This window comes from Microtus ochrogaster, linkage group LG3, assembly GCF_000317375.1.
Source record: "Microtus ochrogaster isolate Prairie Vole_2 linkage group LG3, MicOch1.0, whole genome shotgun sequence".
Classification (NCBI taxonomy): Eukaryota; Metazoa; Chordata; class Mammalia; order Rodentia; family Cricetidae; genus Microtus; species Microtus ochrogaster.
In genome coordinates, this window is record NC_022029.1 from 46,632,284 (window position 1) to 46,638,377 (window position 6,094).

The following is a 6,094-nucleotide window of genomic DNA, read 5'->3' on the forward strand; positions in this document are numbered from 1 at the left end:
CAGCCCATGGTCCCTTTGGGCTGTGTCCCACATCTTCCTTCATTTGCTCATTTTCCCTCTGGCTTCCCAGCCTCAGGTCCAACCTGTAGCGCCTGTCAGCCCCATCTCTGGTTCCTTACCAGGTTCCTGTGACCTCTGGCCTCTGGCTGATCAGAGCGGACCACAGAGTCAGCCTGGCTGGGCCAGTGAGCTGTGACGGAGGTCTGTGTGTGTCTCTTGAAATACAGACTTCTTGCCGGGCGATGGTGGCGCATGCCTTTAATCCCAGCACTCGGGAGGCAGAGGCAGGCGGATCTCTGTGAGTTCGAGACCAGCCTGGTCTACAGAGCTAGTTCCAGGACAGGCTCCAAAGCCACAGAGAAACCCTGTCTCGAAAAACCAAAAAAAAAAAAAAAAAAAAAGAAATACAGACTTCTTTCTTTTCCAGTGGTAGCTGGATTTTTCTTCTAGGAGGGGTGGCTTGGTCCCCCAGGAACGGCCACACTGGGAGTCAGCCACCCAGGCTCTCTGGTGAGTTGTAGCCTCAGCTACATTATACCATTTCAAAAAAAAAGCACTTCCCCCCAAAAAACAACAACAGTAAACAAACAAAACTCCACCTTAACCCCCAAAGAAAGAAACCACTGAGACATGGGAGAAGGGGCTCTCACAGTCAAATCTCTCAGCCACCATCTCCCTCTACATACAAGCGTGTTCATTAAAAGACAATTCCTTAGGTAGGGCCTGTGAAATGGCTCCCTGGGTAAAAAGGCCCTTGCGCCAATCCTGGTGACCTGAGTTCAAGTGCCAGAAGGCATGTGGTGGAAGTCGGGAGAGCCGAGACCTCCATATGTCTGCAGTGGCACGTGTGCATCCGTGTGCCCATCTACACACGAACACATGATAAATAAATGTAAAAAAACTTAAAGACAATTCCACCATGATATACGTAGACTCACGCTGACCCATGCGTGGGACTGGAGAAGTCTGCAGGGGATGGGCTAAGGCTACTGTCTGTGTCCTGTTGTGACTGTAGGAGGTGGAGACCGGGACGAGCAGTTCAAGCCCAGTCTCGGTTACTTTTATCTAGTTTGAGGCTACACCATTTCACAAAGTGTCCTCCAAGAGTCTAAAATAAATAAATAAATAAATAAATAAAATCCAAACCCTAACCTATAAATACCTTTTTTCCATTAAAAGAAAAAGCAAAGCTAGGGAAATGACTCAGTGTGTCAAGTGTGAGTACCCACATGAACACACACACAGACACACACACACAGACACACACACACACAAAATCTTAAAAGAAGAAGGGAGGGAGGGAAACCGCAGTTTTCCACAAGAACCCTGGTCAACTCCTCTTCTTAGAGCATTCACCAGGTTAGACTACAGCCATGACCGGTCCTTCACGGCTCACAATTAGCCCTTCCGGCTGCTAGGCTTCCATCCAGGCCTCTGAGAGCGCATGCTTATGCCACATGTTCCTGGGCGCACTTGCATTAGCGTAAAATACCCAGAAGTGGGGTTGCTGGGCTTTCTCTTAGGGCCTTTCGTGTTTTTCACCTGATTGTCAGAGAGCCCCTCCTCTCCCGCTCAGGCTGACTTTCTTTGCAGCCACCAAAAGTTCCCAGCTTGGCTCTCAGCATTCGCTTCCGTAGGGAAGAACATGGAAGCCCCCACCTATTCCTGCCCACACAATGTCACGCCTGGGGTATGAGTGGCAGAATGACAGGCAGCCGGGAGCAGCTGGAGGAGCTGTCACGGCTGTCACCTTCCTCCGGGGCCTCCAGGGACACACCAGGTGAGGATAGCGCCTCTGGCTTCTCCTCTGCGAAGTCACGTGGCAGGGACAGGCAGGAACCTGCAGAGCAGGGCGGTGCTCTGTGCCCCTGCAGGCCTAGGAGACAGGGCCGGCTTCCTTCTGGTGATGACTGGCGTTGCAGGTCTGCAGCCTCAGTGGCCACCTAGGCCTCTGCAGCTGGTCCAGGGTGATCGCTGCCAGCCTCAGACTCACAGAGATCCACCGCGCGGCTTGTTTTATTTTTTAAAGGTGGGGGACGTGGCAGCTGGCAAACACCTGTAACTTCCCTTCCAGGTGATCTGACTCACTCTTTTGGCCTCCTTGGGGGTGCCAGGCAAGCATGCAGTCCACATATATGAGAGAAATATTAAATACGAGTCTCTTTTATCAAATACTTTAAAACGTGTGTCTAGGTCAGGAAATCAAAACTTTTTCTCTCCCCCACCTTTTGAAATCTTTATGCAAATGTTTGCCCCCCCCTCAAACCTTTGATTGCACAATGGGCCACAACATTCCAGGAATTTGATGGCCAGAGTAGTGGCCCCTTCCCCTTTCCTCCTTCATTTCCTGTGCCTCAATTCTTTTTCAATTCCAGTTCTAGGGGACATAATGCTTTCTTCTAGCCTTCATGGACACCCACAAACACTAAACACCACACACCCAAATTAAAGTAAACAAAAAATAGAAAGGTTAAAGAAAAAAGAAGTCCCCACGGCGTAGTAAATAAAAGTGCAGAAGGCAGTTATCTCATTCACCGCCAGGCTCTAGCCTGCTGCCTGCAGCCAGCTCCCTCTATTACCCCCATCCAGGATTGTATAGTTACACTAATGTAACTATACACTAAGTAACTATACACTAAGTAACGTTAGCAAGACCAGCCCGGCTCTCGACTCTTGTTCTCTTGCAAGCAGGTGCCAGAGCTTCTTCCAGCCACCCAACCCAGGCTGCCAGCCTCTGTCCTAGGCGCCCTCCATCCTAGCCACCTTCAGTCCTAGCTTTTCTTTTCTTTTTCTTTTTGCCGTGTCGAGAAAATACCGCAGAGATCAATCCTTAGAAGTAGAATTGCTGGCTTGATTGGCGTAAGCAGTTAAAATGTTGATGACTTTTGTTAAATCACCACCCTGAAAGGCTCCAGCAATTTCCCTTTCCACAAATAATCCCACCCGCAAGAGCACTTCCCGGTGTCTTTGTTAATCATCTGACACTTTCCTCTCGTCTTAATTTGTATTTTAACCGTCAAGCGTAGAGATGGGCTTCCCACGCGTCTATCCTGCATCGATCTCGGTGTCTCTGCTGGGTTCACTCTGTGTGCTTTATGGATTTCTAGTCCTTTTTCCTAGTTAAGGATATTGTCTCTCATTGTGGTGCAAATATTTCCCCCAGTTTATCTATTGTCTAGCTGTATTTTTGCCACAAGGGCGCTTTACATTTTAAAGATTCAGATTAATGAATGCATACCGCCCCCCATAAGCTCAATGGTCCTGGGTTTTTTTTTTTTTTTTTTGAGGATTCCATTTTGAACCCACCCGCAGTTAATTCTGATGAAAAGAAAAAGGTTTGGATCCATATTTAATTGCTCTGTGAATGGTTCCCTTCCTCCTGTGCTATTTCCCCATTGATTTAGCACCACTTTGAGAGTATTTGAAACATCCACATACAGCGAGCGGGTCCATGTCCGGTCCGGTGTGTCTCATTGATTGTTCTGCCGACTTTGGAGCTCAGGCCAAGCTGCCTCAGCTTCACCCTGCTTTTGCCACCTTAACAGATGACCCTGTTAAGAGGTTTATTGCCTCTTGTCACTTATTTATTTGCCAGATGACTTTTAGTGTTGCTTTCTTAGCCTCCTGGGAGAGCCACATAAAACATTCAAAATCACCCCACTGGCATGGGCTCTGCAGAGAGGTTGGGGTTGGAAAGGGAGGACAGGACAGGTTTTGTCTATCTATGAAAATACCAGGCTTTTGCTTTTGGGCCACCAACCAGCACCTAAATCATGACAGGGGGACTTAGTTATGAATACTCGGCCTAGCTTAGGCTCATATCCGGCTTGCTCACTTAATTTAAATTAACCTGTTTGTCTTTATCTGCCTTTGGCCTCAGCCTGTCCCTTCCTCCTGAGTGTCTTACTCTCACTGCTGATCGGGTCTGTCTGGCAGCTGCCTGGCTTCTGGCCCCAGGCATGTCTCTCTCTTTCTCCCTCTCTTTTTCTCTCCCCTATTTATTCTCTGTCCACCAGCCCCACTTATCCTTTCTCCGCCTAGCTAGTGACTGTTCAGCTTTTTATCAGACCAATCAGATGCCTTAGGCAGGCAAAGGGAAACAGATACAACACATCTTTACATAATTAAATACACATCCTGACATCGTTAAACAAATGCAGCATAAACGAATGTAACACACCTTTACACAGTTAAAGTAATATTCCACACCACAAACAAATATAACACATCTTTTTGCACAGTTAAAATAATATTCCACAGCAATACATATCTGGCAAAAATTAGGGAAGCATCTTTTCACAAATACATGTTCTCACTATGTTAACCTTGCTGACAGCCAACAAACCCAAAGAGATATGCCTACCCCTGATGGCCTCCAGTTCTCTATGCACCAAAGATGACTGTAAACTCCCAGTCCCCCACCTACCTCCAGAATACTAAAATTACACACTTGCCTACTGCACTGGGCACAGCGCAGCACTGGGCACAGCGCTGTTCTTTTTTGTTCCGTACAACATGTATCTTTCCGTTTATTCAAGCCTGTCATGTTCCTCAAGCCCACATCTTTCCTTTAGAGAGGATTTATAAGATTCTCATTAATGAATTTCTGAACAGCTCTTCTTTGTGTTGGCATTATGAATGCGCTCTTTTCATCCAGTGTGCTTCTTAACAGGTTATTGCAAGGGATCGTTCTTTAAAAAAAAAAAAAAAAAAAAAGTGTTAGTCAGGATGTCTTGTAGCCCAAGCTGCCTGGGAAGTTGCTATGTCCTGAGGTTAGTCTTGAACGCCTGATCTTCCTGCCTCTCCCTCTTGAGTTACTGGGATTGCCGCAGCAGCCTCTGCCAGGGATGTGGACCCATGGTTAAGTCAGGCTGCTGATACCTTCCGGTTACTGCTCTGTTCCTAGCAAGGCCCCTCGCGGGTGGATTGGATGTCGTGACTTTGTTGTTGGAACTCTCAGGCATGGGGTGGAGGCCGCGGAGGCAGTAATGACCATCGTGAGCTCTCTCCTGCAGAGACTAAACACTCATCATTCTGCCTCGTTCTGATCTGAAGAAGCAGTCACTTATGGAGGCTCTTTACTAGACAAACGGCTGAGGGCATTTACTCAGTGGCTGCCTGTGGCCATTAAGCAATGATTTTCCTGCCAAGTATGTGACAATATAGTTTATGTCACAGAGTGGAGGTTTCAGGGCAAAGGAACCCAGGGTGATTACAAGCAGGACTGAGAGAAGCTGTATCCTAAGTAATTCTGCTTCTAGCTGGTGCCTGCAATGTGGGAGGTGCTCTCTATGTTCTTCATGGAACAGAGGACCTACAAACAACAAAATTCGGTGGAAACTCCAGGAGCAGGAGGATTATAAAAATGATCTAACTAGGGCCAAGTGTGGTGACACACACCTTTAATCTTAGCACTTGGGAGGGAGAGGTAAGTGTGTTTGAAGCCAGCTTGGTCTACAGAGTAAGTTCGAGGATATCTTGTGCTGTTACACAGAGAAATCTTGTCTTGAAAAACCAAACCAAACCAACCAACCAAACACAGAAACAAACCCCAAAGCAAAGCAACAAACAAACAAACACCAAAAAAAAAAATTACTAAATAAGGCTGGGTGGTGGTGGTGCACACCTTTAATCCCAGCACTCGGGAGGCAGAGGCAGGCAGATCTCTGTAAGTTCGAGGCCAGCCTGGTCTACAAGAGCTAGTTCAAGGACAGGCTCCAAAGCTACAGAGAAACCTTGTCTCGAAAAACAAAACACAAGAAAATTACTAAATAAATAATAAAACCCCAACCCCCCACTTCTGCCAAAGGACAATGGGGTGGCTCAGAGCATCAGCGTGTTCCTATGTGCCTGATACATCTAAGTTCGACCCCTGTCCCTGGAGCCCATGTGAAAAATAGCTCATGTGGCTGGACTGTTACCCCAGCTCCTACATGGAGGTAGAGACCTGAGACTGTGAAGTTCATGTTCCCTGACCACACAAGTGCAGTGTTGCGCTCATGGCGCAAGTACTTGCCCCCAAATAAGCACATCTTCAAAAGATGATTTGATTTTTTTTGGTTGTTTTTATTTTTATTTATTTTTTATTTTATTT